The sequence below is a fragment of the Capsicum annuum genome, chromosome 4 (assembly GCF_002878395.1).
Source record: "Capsicum annuum cultivar UCD-10X-F1 chromosome 4, UCD10Xv1.1, whole genome shotgun sequence".
Classification (NCBI taxonomy): Eukaryota; Viridiplantae; Streptophyta; class Magnoliopsida; order Solanales; family Solanaceae; genus Capsicum; species Capsicum annuum.
Genome location: NC_061114.1, coordinates 67975078 through 67980882, shown reverse-complemented (window position 1 = coordinate 67980882; position 5805 = coordinate 67975078).

Genomic DNA, 5805 nt, shown 5'->3' with positions numbered 1-5805 from the left:
AGTCATGGGTTAGCTTGTGGTCCTTCAGAATTATGAGCACCGTGTAGCGTTCGGAGTACAGACTCAGGGCTTTACACTCTCTCCCCCCTTGGACATCCTTTTCTTCATCTTTTTTTTTTAAAGCTTTCTTCTTTCAAGTTAGAAGTATTCTTTCGCTAAGCTTCTGCCTCTTTGACACCATTTTCGACCACCTCTTAACACACCACCACCACCACATAATGTTGCCTAATTATCTCAATTTTCTTACTTTCTTTGTTATCACTTTGAGCTGAGATTATTTCAACCCTGCCTAACTAAAATTATTTGCGATTTGGGATTGTTTCAACGTCTACGAAACAACCCAAATTTCAAAACTAACGGACCCAAAAAATGATTGAGCAAGCCAAATAAATTAGAAACCCCAAATAAGAAATTGATTTTTAAAAATACCAAAAAGTGATTGAGCAAGCCGTCGTCTTTTTCATTCAAATATTCTGAGGAATGTATTTTCTGGTGAGACTCGTCAGAAAATCAAAAGTGAGGGAGTATATTATTGCTGCTATACTAATGGGACATAGTGTTCTCCGTATGATTTTTTATTATCTTCACTAAAATGGTTCCTAAATCAGATATGAAAAGATATAAAAAAAAGTAGAAGATGGCCAGAAAATGGAGAATAAGAGGAAAAAGGGGAGGGGGAAGGGAGCAATTTTTTATTTTTATTTTTTTAAAGATTTTATAATTAATTTTTAATAATTTTTTGAGCCCTCAATATCACATGACACTTTTTAATTAGTTGTTTTTTTCATGTCACCGTAAATGTGTTACACACACTTTATAATTTTTGTTAAATATTTGAAAGTGCCTAATAGGAATAATTTTTTACATAGTATAGGTGTTCAATAGGTACCAGTCTAAGTTGAGGGGTCCAAGTAAAATTTCAAAATAAGTTTAAGGTCCTATCGATGACTTAAGTCTTTTTTTAACTAAATAAAATTACCAAAAAAAAAAAAAAATCCAAGCTTTTAGCACTTTTCATTTAACATGAACTTATTAAGAGCCTTTTCTTTCCTTTAATGTTATGAAATCTAATTTTGATGGAAAATTAGAGAACAAAATATTGTCGCATGAGTCATATTTTTTTCCTTATATTAATTGTTGAGAAACAAAGTTGTTATTAAATACTACTATTACTACTTTTTTAAAATTTTGATAGAAAGCATGATAATTTTTTTCTAATCATGTTTTTAAAGACTCTTTTTTGGTGTACACAAGGAAAAAGAAAACTTACCAACATTAATTCCCAATATGTTTCACTCTTATCATTTTTAGGACTCTTTAATATTAAATATTTTATAAATATAATGATACATTAATTGAAGAAAATAAGTGAAAAGATGATTTTGTCTATTTCGGATATTTTTAATGAAGGACAAAGGTTCAGATTATTTTTTAAAGGTTTTCATACTTTTGATATATTATAGATGTAGATAGATGTAGATTTGCTATAGAAAATTACATGGGATAGCCTCGTAATGAGTGACTTTGAATTTTTGTCCCCTATAAGAAAAATCTTTAAAGACTAACCTTTTTTTTATGTATAGAACAAGACATTTTTACCCCTCTACATCTCAAATATTTTTCAACTTTCCATTTTCATTTGTCTCTCAACCTCTTTTTTTATTTCTTTTCTTATTTTAATCCTCATTTGTCTCAACCTTTATTTTTCTTTTAGTTTTTTTTTCCAATATTATCTATTTCTTTCTTCTTCTTTTTTAATTTATTTGTCTCAACTTTTAATCTTAATTTTTTTTTTATCATTTCTCATTTTTTCCTTTTTTTCCTCAAAATCTATTTTTATTTTTTCTTCTCATTTTTTTCTCAATCTTAATTTTTTTTATTCTTCTTTTTTTAACCTATATTTTTTCCTTCTTTTCTTTTTCTCAATCTTTTATTTCTTTTCTTTATTTTATTTCTTCTTTATTTCTTTTCTTCTCTGGAAAATCCACAAAGGGATCTTCTTTCTTTGACATCAAAATAAATTTAAGTGCATAACTTTTTATTTGAAAATTCTTTGGAATAAGTCTTGCATCTAGGACAAAAGTTATAGAACATCTCATAAGTTAGACACAATGTGGTAGTTTAAAGTCTTGCTCATGGGACATAACTTGTTGTTTGTAAATCTTTGAGTTATGTTTTACCTCTAAGGCAAGAGTTATAGAACATCTTATAAATCAAGACATAATATGGTAGGTCAACACTTATCCATCGGACGTAACTTTTTTCTTTGAGGTTCTTGGGTTGTCTTCTCTTCGAGGAAAGACTAATAGCGCGTTACATAAATCAAGACATAATATGATAGCGTTAACTCTTGTCCATGAGACACAACTTTTGGGCTAAGTCTTGTCTCTAAGGGAAAAGTTATAGAATATCTCATAAATCAAAATATGATGTGGTAGTGTCAACTCTTACCCATATGACGTAACTTATTGTTTGAAAGTCCTTAGACTAAGTCTGCCTCTAAGAAAAGAGTTATAAACATTTCATAAATCAAGACATAATGTGGTAGTGTGAACTCTTACTCAAGGGGCATAACTTATTTTTTGAAAGTCCTTGATTTATAAAATACCTCATAATTCAAGACAAAATATGACACTGTCAACTCTTTCCCATGGGGCGTATTATTTAAAAATCTTTGGGCTGAGTCTTGCCTCTAAGATAAGAGTTATAGAGCATCTCATAAATTAAAATATAATATAGTAGTGTCAACTCTTATCTATGGGGGGTAACGTGTTGCTTGAAAGTTACTGGGTTAAGTCTTGCATCTAAGACAAGAGTTATAGAACATCTCATAAATTGAAACACAGTGTGGTAGTGTCAACTCTTGCCTATGGGGCATAACTTATTACTTGAAAGCCCTTGATCTAAGTCTTGCCTCTAAGGAAAGAGTTATAGAGAATTTCATAAGTAAAAAACACAATGAGGTAGTGTTGCCTCTTACTCAATGTACGTAACTTGCTGTTTGAAAATCTTTGGCCTCTAAGGAAAGAGTTGTAGAACTTCTCATAAATTAAGACATAACTTGGTAGTGTCGACTCTTGCCCATGGGGCATAACTTGTTGTTTAAAAGTCACTGAACAAAGTCCTACCTATAAGATAAAAGTTATAAAATATCTCATAACTCAAAGTACAATGCGGCAGTGTCAATTCTTGATCATGAAATGTAACTTGTTGTTTGAAAATCCCAAGTCTTATCTCTAAGGCAAGATTTATAGCACATATAATAAATCAAGATACAATGTGGTAGTTTCAATTCTTTTTCATGGGGAGTAAGTTGTTGTTTTGAAGGAATCAAAGAAAAGAAAAATAATAAAAGTTGCGGAAAAAGAAAAGAATGAAGAAAGATATTTAAAAAGAAAAAAGAAAAAAATATAGCAGTTGAGAGGATAAAACAAAAAAATAAAGGTTAAAAAAAGACAAAACAAAAATGAAAGCTGAGAAAAATTAAAAAAGAGAAAATAAAATAAAAATCAAAGAAAAAATAGATAATTTTTTTTTTAAAAAAAAAGAAGTTGAGAGAAGAAAAGAAAAAAAAGTTGAGAAAAACTAACAAGAAAAAAAAGGGATAAGAAAAAATAAAAATCAAAGTAAAATAAAAAATAAAAAATAAAAGTTGAGAAGAAAAAAGGAAAAAAATGAAAGGGTTGAGAAAAATGTTAAAAGAAGGGAAAAAATAAAAATCAAAGTAAAAAAAATATGAAAGATAAATAAGTATAGAGTTGTTTAGAAATATTTGAGATATAGAGGGATAAATAAGTAATTGTTCTATATATATAAAAATAAAAGGAGACTAATTTTATAGGATTTTTTTTGTGGAAGACAAAAAAGCAAAGCCACCCATTATAGAGGCTATTTATGTAGTTTACCCCATTTGTTAAGCTCTCTTCACAGAAATTATTTGTTAAATAACCTCTTCAAGCCTACTTTTTAATTAATTAGACTACAAGTTCTTTTTGAGGAAATAACCCACTTATGAATATCTAAATTTATTTATGATTTAAAATTTATTTATAAGTTTTAAAAGTTACAAATTAGTACACAAATCACCAGATTACAGAATTTAAACATTACTTTTCCCATCAAAATTTTTACAAATTAATCCGAAATCTGATTTGTAATGAACAAATTTTTTATCACTCCGACTGATATATGGACAAATTGATTATTGATCTGATTGATGTTATACATCGGTCTTTTATAACATTCAATAGTTGACCAATTACAGTAATTAGTCTGACAGATTAATCATCGATCATTTTTTATCGATAGATTAATCTTCGATCTCTTTTTATCGGACCGGTTACATATATATACATAATTTATTTTCTTTTGAAAATAAATGATACTAAAATTAAATTAAAGTAGAAAACGTACAATTTGGGAGGAGGCAAAACATTTAGTAATAAACCATGAGTGTCAAAAAGAAGAAGTTTGAAGAAACAACGAGTTTCAGTAACAATAGAATAGAAAAAAGTCAAAGAGGGGGAAAGAATAAATTAAAATTGAAAAAATAAGTTAGGATTTTATGTTTTAAGTATATTTGTAAATAACTTTCATAGTTTTTAAAAATAATTACATAACACCACAATTTATCTTTACTAAACTACATAAAATCCCTATTCTTTTTATCAATTACCTAATTTTTTTTCTTAAAAAAAAATCGAATACATCTACAAATTCATAAATTTTTGGTTACATAATTTTAATTATGTATCTTCTTTTGATCTAGTTGATATGTTATGTATGTCGATCAACATAATTTTAGAAAAAAATATATCTCACTAATCAAAATTATGTATCTGAATGTTAATTATGTATTCGAATAAAAATGAAGTAATTAACTGTTAAGTTCTTAAGTTTAAAATTGTGCATCTCAACTTTAAAATTATGTTTTCAGATGCTAATTAACTATACTCTATAATATAATTAACCATACTCTATAATATATTAAAAGTGTGAAGACCCTTAAAAAAGTGATTTGAACTTTTTGCCCTTCAATTAAATACCTCACAATAGACAAAATCGTCATTTACTCTATTATAAATATTTTCCTACTTAAATAATATAAGCATACAAATTTGAATAAAAAAGGAAAACCAAAAACGTCTTGGAAAAAAAGAAACAAAAACTAAACCTTAAAAAGATGGTCAAGCTAATTTTTAATTAAATTACATAAAAGGAAAGGATACAAATTTAATGTTAAAAAGGATATCAAAAACGTATACAAATTTGAAGTTAAAAAGGACACCAACCATATTATTCTTATATTAATAAATAATTTATAGAAAAAAAATAAAATTTATCATATTTGGATAATTAATTTCTTTTTGTAGTAGGAAAAGGTTTTAGACTTTTATAAATTGAGAATTCTTTTTTTATGTAATATTATATCCATAATATAGTTCTCAAATAATTTTTTTTCTTTGTTATTGTCACTCAAGATATTTTTATTAGCTTTCGCACGACGTCATGTTGTATAGATCCATTAATGTGCTTACAATTTGAGTTCAATCATGTTCTAAGGGTACATCAAGAGGTTGGATTTATTAGATGACGTCGTTTGCATGAACATCACCGTGGTTCTTTTTGAAATTCAAAACAAGAGATCTTTGTGTAGCTTTAACTAAATTTACTGTACAATTAAATTCACAATGTAGTCCTCATACAAATTTTTTCTTTGTTATGTCGCTCAAGATTTCTTTGTTAGCTTTCGCACGATGCTACGTTGTATAGATCTTATCAATATGCTCATAATTTGAGTTCAAT